Genomic DNA, 10,416 nt, shown 5'->3' on the forward strand with positions numbered 1-10,416 from the left:
GACGTTTTTATAAAACCGCTTTTTATTTTAAAACCATAATATGACTTTCAAAGTCTATTACTAATATTCATTAGTGGTCATTTTATCATATACACATGTTTTTATGTTAAAGTTTTAAATGAAACTATTATTTGGTTTCAACTTCTAGAAGTATCGAAACTTAAAGATTATTATAATAATTAGTTAAACACTTAAAAAATGATTAAGTTTGCATGTTTATAGTATGTCATTTTCCATAGTCCAATATGTTTTGATACTTGTAAATTTATTTCGAATTGTAACGACCCAATTTTCAGAAGAAATTTTTCATTTTCAAATAGTCAAAAACACTTTCCATGAACCATAAAATCTCAATACATTTGTTTTCAAATTCATAACCATAACAATATTATTTCAAATCATCAGAGTGTCCCATAAAAATGCCTGAGAAAGAGTGCATGCCGCGCCATCAAGCCTTGCCCTTGCCGTTGGGCTCAGATGTACCTGAAACAAATCCACAAACTGTAAGCTAATGCTTAGTGAGTTCCCCAGAGCATAACCCACACACAATCCACATATCACATATCATATTAGCTATAAAAGCTACATATATCACATAAGCCATGCATACAAACATATAAGGATGTTGTGGGCTCCTCCCAAGGTCTTACTCCAGCATGCCATGGGCTCCCCCACATAGTCTTACACCTAAGTGCCATGGGCTCCCCCCATGGTCTTTATTTGGAAAGCCATGGGCTCCCCCACATGGTCCTACGTCCAAGTGTCATGGGCTCCTCCCATGGTCTTTACTTGAAAATCCATGGGCTCCCCCACATGGTCTTACATCCAAGTGCCATGGGCTTCCCCAATGGTCTTCCCTGCAAGTATCACATATATAGCTAGCATAACACCAAACATAACTAACTATAATACCACATATCTCTACAATAACGAGTATATCACATATCACAAAATGGGACGACCTTGGTGCCTTAGACCCATTGGTATGGTGAGGAGACTCACCTCTCGTGAATGCTGAACTGATAAGCTAAAATCTAGATAAATCCCACACACTACTCCAACTCAACTTCCTATACTCATCATGTGATTAACTTTTCACAATCCCGAAATACCATAAATGCCTTCAAAGTCAACCCTGATCAACCCTGGTCAAAGTCAAGGACAACAGTCAAGGTCAACAGTCCATGTTGACCTCAACTCGTCGAGTGCATCCAGCAACTCGTCGAGTTCCTCCCGAGTCCATTCCACTAAATTCCGAGTCAACTCGCCGAGTCACCTAAGTGACTGGTCGAGTTCATCAAGTGTCCAGAAAACCAAAAGTTCATGCAAACCAAGATTCTAATCCTTCACTGCACTCATTCAGAATCTCGAAAACGGGTAAACCTCACCCAGCTCGTCGAGTCGACTAAGGGACTCGACGAGTTCCTTCAGTCCTTTTTGTGTTCAGTCCTTTCCACTGGGATCAAAGGTCCCAAACTTCAAATCCAACTTCTCCTAGTGTAGTTATCACATAAAGTTGCAAACGTTACGTGCATGCAAGATCTCACAAGGCTAAAACACCAAAACTAAGGTTCCTACAAGATTTTAGTACATGGAAAGGGCCTAAGCTGGATAAAGTGAGAAACTTTATGTCATTGAGGACCTAGAGATGTCTAGATCTGGAACCATATCCTTGTGATATGTCCAAATCCGAGTATGACACCCTTTTTGGCACCAAAAGTGACCATTTACTTCCAAGAAAATAGATCTAAGCAACTAAAGATCAAGATAGTGACTTTATACCTAAAGATGGTTGCCAATACAGAGTAGATGTCGGATCTACTGCTTCTCTCCTTGCTCCTTCTTCTTCAAGCTCCAAAATCCTTCACCACCACACCAAAATCACTCTCAAAAGGTCTCTCTCTCACTCAAGAAGGTGCAAGGCTCAAACTAGGGTTTTCTCTGGCTGTAGGAACGATGGAAGAGGCTGCAAATGAGTCATAAGTTCTTTAAATAAGGTACAAACCCCTGAAAATTAGGGTTTCTCTTAACAGTGCCTACTCGTCGAGTCGGGTCCTCCGACTCGTCGGGTAGATCTGAAGTCCCGCATCCTCATAATAACCTTTACTCGACGAGTTGGAGCTCCCCAACTAGCCGAGCCCATGCACAAAATCCTAAAGATTAGATAAATTAAATAATACCTGGAACAGGTGTTACAAATCTCCCCCACTTGAACTAGACTTTGTCCTCGAAGTCTGCTGATCCAAATAAGTCCGGGTAGTGATCCCGCATCTCTTCCTCCAGCTCCCATCTCCATTCGGAGCCCCTTCGGTGTTGTCATTGCACCTTTACTAGCTTCACCTCTTTGTTCCGAAGAACCTTGGTCTTCCTATCTAGGATCGTAATAGGCCTCTCAATGTAGTTCAGGCTCTCGTCCACCTGAATGTTGTCCAGAGAAACGACCGCGGCCTCGTCGGTGACACACTTCCGAAGCTGTGACACATGGAAGGTGTTGTGAATCTGTCTAAGCTCCTCCGACAGATCCAGACGATAGACCACCTTGCCCACCCGGTCCGTAATCCTGAACGGTCCAATATAGCCGGGCCCCAGGTTGCATCTCTTCCGAAAACTGATGACTCGCTTCCATGGCAACACTTTTAGTAACACAAAGTCCCCCACCTGGAAATTAAGGTCTGATCGCCGTCGGTCAGCATAACTTTTCTGACAGCTCTGTGCGACTCACAGCTGGTCGCGCACCTGGTGAATCAGCCCGGTAGTCTTGAGCACCACTTCAGTGCTCCCCATGAACCAGTTCCCTACCTCACCCCAACAAATAGGGGCCCTACACCCCCGTCCATACAACATCTCGAACGGTGGTTGGTTAATACTAGCATGATAACTATTATTGTATGAAAACTCTGCTAGCAGGAGGTATGTATCCCAACTCCCCCCCCCCCCCCAAATCCAACACGCATACCCGAAGCATATCCTCAAGTGTCTGGATCGTCCTCTCACTCTGGCCATCTGTCTGGGGGTGGTACGCTGTGCTAAAATGCAACTGAGTGCCCAGTTATTCGTGGAACTTCTTCCAGAATCTGGATGTGAATCGAACATCCCGGTCAGAGACTACTGAAACTGGCACTCCGTGCCTGACCACCACCTCTTGTACATAAATATTCGCCAATTTCTCAGCGGATATGCCCTCAGAGATCGGAATAAAGTGGGCACTCTTCGTCAACCTGTCCACAATCACCCATATGGCATCCACACCCCTTGTTGTCCTCGGTAACTTCGTGATGAAGTCCATAGTGATCTATTCCCACTTCCACATCGGAATGGGTAGCGGCTGAACCTTGCCATGCGGCCGCTGATGTTTGGCTTTGACCTTCCTGCAGGTCAAGCACCACTCCACGAACCAAGCGATCTCCCGCTTCATGCAGGGCCACTAATAGCTCAGTCTCAAATCTCTATACATTTTTGTACCCCCCTGATGTATAGAGAATTTGGACTTGTGTGCCTCCTACAATATCTTCTGTCTCACTCCTCCAGTCACCGGTACCCACACCCGGCCAGACTGTGTCAGAAGACCTCGACTATCCCGAACAAACAAGGGATACTGACCCCGAATCCGCTCTATCTTCCAATTCTCTTTCTTCACACCCTCGACCTGAGCCTCCTTGATCATATACAACAATGGAGAGATCACCATCATCCTCAAACAAACGTTCCCAATCGGGGAACCCGTCCTCTTGTGGCTCAAAGCATCGGCCACCACGTTGGCCTTCCATGGGTGGGATAAGATTTCACAATCATAATCTTTCAGCAAGTCCAACCACCTCAACTTTCGCATGTTGAGGTTCTGTTGATCCACCAAATACTTTAAACTCATATGATCAGTATAAATAGTGCACCGTACTCCATACAAGTAGTGCCTCAAAATCTTGAGGGCAAACACTACTGCCCCTAACTCCAGATCGTGAGTGGGGTAGTTCTCCTCGTAAGGCTTCAACTGCCTCGAGGCGTAAGCTATCACATGCCCCCTCTGCATCAGTACCGCGCCTAACCCTGAGATCGATGCATCACAGTACACTACCAAGTCATCCAACCCCTCAGGTAGTACTAGAATTGGAGTCTCACATAACATCTGTCTCAGGGTCTCAAAAGCCAAATGTTGATCCGTGCCCCATCAAAATGTCACATTCTTCTTGGTCAAGCGGGTCAAAGACATGACGATCTTGGAAAAATCCTGGATGAATCTCCAATAATAACCCGCTAAACCCAAAAAGCTACGGATCTCAGATGCGTTCTTCGGTACTTCCCACCGCATCACTGCCTCAACCTTGGCTAGATCAACTGAAATGCCCTTCGGGTTGATGATGTGCCCCAAAAACTGCACCTCACGCAGCCAGAAATCACACTTTGAGAACTTGGCATACAACCTTTCCGTTCTCAATGACTCCAATACTTCCCTCAGATGCTGCTCGTGCTACTCCTTGGTCTTAGAATAGACCAGTATATCATCAATAAAAACGATCACCAAACGATCCAGCATCGGTCTACACACTCTGTTCATGAGATCCATGAACGCTGCTGGGGCATTGGTGAGCCCAAATGACATCACCACAAACTCATAGTGCCCGTACCGAGTCCTGAAAGCTGTCTTCGGTATATCCTCATCCCGAATCCTCATCTGATGGTACCCCGAACGAAGATCAATCTTGGAAAACCAAGATGCACCCTGCAGCTAATCGAACAAATCATCGATCCTCGGTAACGGATAATGGTTTTTCACCGTTAGTTTGTTCAGCTCTCGATAATCAATGCACATCCTGTGGGACCCATCCTTCTTTTTCAAGAACAGGGTTGGAGCTCCCCACGGGGAACTGCTCGGACGTATAAACCCTCGGTCTAGCAGCTCCTGAAGCTGCGTAGATAGCTCATGCATCTCGGGCGGAGCTAGCCGGTATGGTGCCTTTGCTATCAGAGTGGCACCCGACACTAATTCGATGCGAAATTCCACCTGCCTCTCCGGAGGCACTCCAAGTAACTCCTATGGAAAGACATCGCGAAACTCCTGCACCACCGGTATACTGCCCAAATCCATCGTGGTCTCAACCCTCGTATCTGAGATATATGCCAGAAATCCCATACAACCCTGCTGCAGAAATCTCCTAGCCCTCGCAGCTGAACAGAGGGTTTGCCCCTACGAGGCCCTCTCTCCATGAATAACCAGTTCTCCCCAACTTGGGGTTCGAACCCTCACCAACTGGTGCTCGCAATCGATCATGGCCCCATTGGCCCCCAGCCAGTCCATCCCGACAATCACCTTCAGCCCTCGCAACGGTATCGGGACTAGATCAACACCAAACCTCTCCCCAAGAACATTCAGGACACAGTCCCGATACACCCTTGCAGCACTCAAAGTGCGGTCGTCCACAATCTCAACCTTGAGCGGGGAATCCAAAGTCCCTGGTGCATCACGAAACTTCTTGCTGAGAGCAAGAGATACAAATGATCGGGTAGCTCCCGGATCGAACAAAACATGAGCAGACATACCATTGACCAAAAAGGTCCCTATACATAAGCACAATATACACATAAGCAATGCAATAAATCTATATTAGGGAGATAAAATGCGTACCAGCCACAACGTCTAGCACTGCCCGAGCCTCCTTGGTGGTCAACTGAAATGCGCGGCTCTTCACCGCTGGAGCATCCGCCTTAGCAGGGCGGCCATCAGTAATCCTCATCGTGGCAGGCGCAGGCGCCGCCACTGCTCCTCCCCCTCCTTGCAACCTCGGACAGTCGGCCCGCTTATGGCCGGTATGGTTGCAGTGAAAACAAATCAAGCCCTTCTTAGGGCAATCCCTGCTCAAGTGACCCTGCTGGCCACATGCATAATATCCTGAGCCCGCTATCCGACAAGCCCTACTGTGCAGTTTACCGCACTTGGCACACCGACCCTGGACCTGCTGGCTCCTACTGGAAGAATCTGAGGTCTTATGCTTTTTAGCCTGACCTACTGCTGTATGTGCCTGCTCAGGCTTCCGCTTGGTGTGGAAGTCCAACTCTATCTCTCACTCACGGGCCTTCTCCACCATCTCATTCAGGGTTTTGCATCCCGTGAAGCTCACAAACTCCCGGATATCATCCCTCAACATGGAATGATACCTCGTCATTCTCATGTCCTCATCTGTAGCATATTGTGGGATCAATAATGCTCGTTCCCGAAACTTGGCGGTGATCTCCGCCACAGTCTCGGTGGTCTGCTGGAGCTCCTGAAACTCCCTCACCAATCGCTTTACCTCAATAGCTGGTGCATACTCCAGGTCAAATCCCCTGACAAACTCGTAATCTCAGCCACACTGGCTGCTCCCGCCTGGCTAGTCACCTCTCCCCACCAGTCTCGGGCTCTATTTCTCAGTATACATGAAGCAAAACCCACCTTTGCCGCATCAGAGCAAGAACGCGTGCGTTGGGCGTTCTCTATGTCCGCCACCCAACGTCGGCTAACAATAGGGTCCCTAACCCCGAAAAACTCTGGCGCCTCGCATGCCTTGAACTCCTAGAACGAGGGAGTTCGAGCCCCAACCTGGCCCACAACAATCTCGGCTCTGAATGCCCTGAGCCTCTCCTCCATGATCTCCATCATACCCTCCTTGACCGTCCCAAAGATAACTGGGGTAGTGTCAAGGATGCCCCTCGTAACCTCGGCTGCGATGAGCTCACACAGCCTCTCGTCAATGGGCTCGGTACCATCGCCCGACCCAGATCTAGATCCCGATCCTGATCCCCCAGCTCCATGTCGTGTCACCACCATACTTTACTGCAATACCATAAAACATAATGATCAAGATGTCCATAGAGGGGATCCTAGACCTGCCCTCCTTAGAGCTTCCAGGTCTAACATTGGTTTGGGTACAGGTCCTGTGCTTTTAGTTAGTACGAGCCCAATACTACTTTCCAGAACTACTTGTACCTTCCCTAAGCTTCTACATGATAACTCTAATTCATCCCAAAACAAATCATATCTCACAGACTACCGCATAGCTCAAATCCTAGGCTACCATAAGATTTCCTCCTTCCATATCAAACCAGAACTCAATCATAACAGGTTGCCTTTATGCATGCAAATTATACACAGACAATGATCAAATAGACTTTCGAATAATAGATTCTACCCTAGGACCATAACCAGACAAGGAACAGGAAATAAAGCCAAATCAATCATTCTAAGGCTATAAGCTCCTAACCGTATACAATTTTAAAAGCATACACATAGCAAGATCCATATGATTATCATAACTCAAATATCTGTATAACATGGCTAACATATTGGGGAACTACTTACTTAGCTCGGCTGATCACGCGTATTTCACTCTCCTCCTTTCCATTCTTAAAATTTTTTTAACTTTAATCTTTGAAAACAATTTTACCATTTCCTTAGTTTGATTCCTGACACACCCGAGAGTGTGCCCGAATCCCTCAAACCAAGGCTCTTATACCAACTTGTAACGACCCAATTTTCAAAAGAAATTTTTCATTTTCAAATAGTCAAACACACTTTCCATGAACCATAAAATCTCAATACATTTGTTTTCAAATTCATAACCATAACAATATTATTTCAAATCATCAAAGTGTCCCATAAAAATGCCTGAGAGAGAGTGCATGCCGTTCCATCAAGCTTTGCCCTTGCCCATGGGATCAGATGTACCTGAAACAAATCCAAAAGCTGTAAGCTAATGCTTAGTGAGTTCCCCATAAAATATCCCACCCACAATCCACATATTACATATCATATTAGCTATAAAAGCTACATATATCACATTAGCTATGCATACAAACATATAAGGATGTCGTGGGCTCCTCCCAAGGTCTTACTCCAGGATGTCATGGGCTCCCCCACATGGTCTTACACCTAAGTGTCATGGGCTCCCCCATGGTCTTTAGCTGGAAAGCCATGGACTCCCCCACATGGTCTTACGTCCAAGTGCCATGGGATCCTCCCATGGTCTATACTTGAAAAGCCATGGGCTCCCCCACATGGTCTTACATCCAAGTGCCATGGGCTCCCCCATGGTCTTCCATGTAAGTATCACATATATAGCTAGCATAACACCAAGCATAACTAACTATCATACCACATATCTCTACAATAGCGAGTATACCACACATCACAAAATAGGCCAGCTTTGGTGCCTTAGACCCATTGGTATGGTGAGGAGACTCATCTCTCGTGAATGCTAAACTGATAAGCTAAGATCTAGATAAATCCCACACACTGCTCCAACTTTAATGCCTATAATCATCATGTGATTAACTTTTCACAATCCCGAAATACCATAAATACCCTCAAAGTCAACCCTGATCAACCCTGGTCAAAGTCAAGGACAACAGTCAAGGTCAACAGTCCATGTTAACCTCAACTCGTCAAGTGCATCCAACAACTCGTCGAGTTCCTACCGAGTCGATTCCACTGAATTCCGAGTCAACTCGCCGAGTCACCTAAGTGACCCGTCGAGTTCATCAAGTGTCCAGAAAACCAAAAGTTCATGCAGACCAAGATTCTAATCCTTCACTGCACTCATTCAGAATCTCGAAAACGGGTAAACCTCACCCAGTTCGTCGAGTCGACTAAGGGACTCGACGAGTTCCTTTAGTCCTTTTTGTGTTCAGTCCTTTCCAGTGGGATCAAAGGTCCCAAACTTCAGATCCAACTTCTCTTAGTGTAGTTACCACGTAAAGTTGCAAACTTTACGTGCATACAAGACCTCACAAGGATAAAACACCAAAACTAAGGTTCCTACAAGGTTTTAGTACATGGAAAGGGCCTAAGCTGGATAAAGAGAGCAACTTTATGTCATTGAGGACCTAGAGATGTCTAGATCTGGAACCATATCCTTATGATAAGTCCAAATCCGAGTATGACACCCTTTTTGGCACCAAAAGTGACCATTTACTTCCAAGAAAAGAGATCTAAGCAACTAAAGATCAAGATAGTGACTTTATACCTCAAGATGGTTGCCAATACAGAGTAGATGTCGGATCTACTGCTTCTCTCCTTGCTCCTTCTTCTTCAAGCTCCAAAATCCTTCACCACCAAACCTAAATCACTCTCAAAATTACTCTCTCTCTCACTCAAGAAGGTGCAAGGCTCAAACTAAGGTTTTCTCTGGTTGTAGGAACGATGGAAGAGGCTGCAAATGAGTCATAAGTTCTTTAAATAGGGCACAAACCCTTGAAAATTAGGGTTTCTCTTAACAGTGCCTACTCGTCGAGTAGATCTGAAGTCCCGCGTCCTCATAATAACCTCTACTCAACGAGTTGGAGCTCCCTAAATCGCTGAGTCCATGCACAAAACCCTAAATATTAGATAAATTAAATAATACCTGGAACAGGTGTTACACGAATCATCACAATACATATACATAATTTCTTTTTGACAATGAACGTTTGAATATTGTTTTAAAAAATTAAGTTGAACGTTGTATTTATATAATTACTAAAAAAAGCAAACTGTTATATAAACGTCAAGACTTAAGATTATATACTAAAATCCGTTAAATATATTTAACATGATGAGGTTCAAATGTTTTTTTTCTTAAGGCATTCCATGGTGGTTAAAAAAATAAGTCGAAATTTTAGAATAAAAGGTAAATTTTTTTGATAAATCTAGAAGAAAAAAAACTTCCATGGTCGACCACATGGTTTTTGGAATGTTACAGTTGATGCCTAAACCGGTCAAAATCAAGAACATAATATAACAAATATATAAGAGAAAAGGTATCAATCTCTTTACTTATAGAATAAAAAAGCTTACTATGTTTATTTACCATGAGAATGTGGGATCAAAGTCGCCTTTATCACGTGTCTTTTTGTGTCACCTTTTTTTTATCCCACATCGCTTAAAAGTTGATGTGAAAACATTTAACTATAAGTAAATACGATAACACATTTATTATCCCATATTGCTTAAGAAACAAAACTCATAGAAGACACGCATCTATAAGTAAATAGGCTAAAACCTTTTCTCTTATATATTTGTTCTCCTATGTTCTTGATTTTGACCGGTTAAGGCATCAACTACAGCATTCCAGACCCATTTATATTTTATATTATTATAATTAAATTGCACAAAAATCAAGTAACATCAATTTTCAAACAATTTTAAAAAATTAGTTAAACAACTTAAAAAATGATTAAGTTTGCATGTTCATAGTATATCAGTTTCCATGGTCCAATGAGTAGTGATACATGTAAATTTCTTTCAAATCATCACAATACATATACAAAATTTATTTTTGACAATGAACGTTTGAAATCATCACAATACATATACTCCCTATTTAGTTGTCGGAAAATTCAAATTCACACACTTTCTTTCCTAAAATCCTAGTTCAGTTACGTAGATGTAATCGAGATTTATTATCTTAT

This window comes from Lactuca virosa, chromosome 8, assembly GCF_052849685.1.
Source record: "Lactuca virosa cultivar CGN04683 chromosome 8, Lactuca_virosa_CGN04683_v6, whole genome shotgun sequence".
Taxonomy (NCBI): Eukaryota; Viridiplantae; Streptophyta; class Magnoliopsida; order Asterales; family Asteraceae; genus Lactuca; species Lactuca virosa.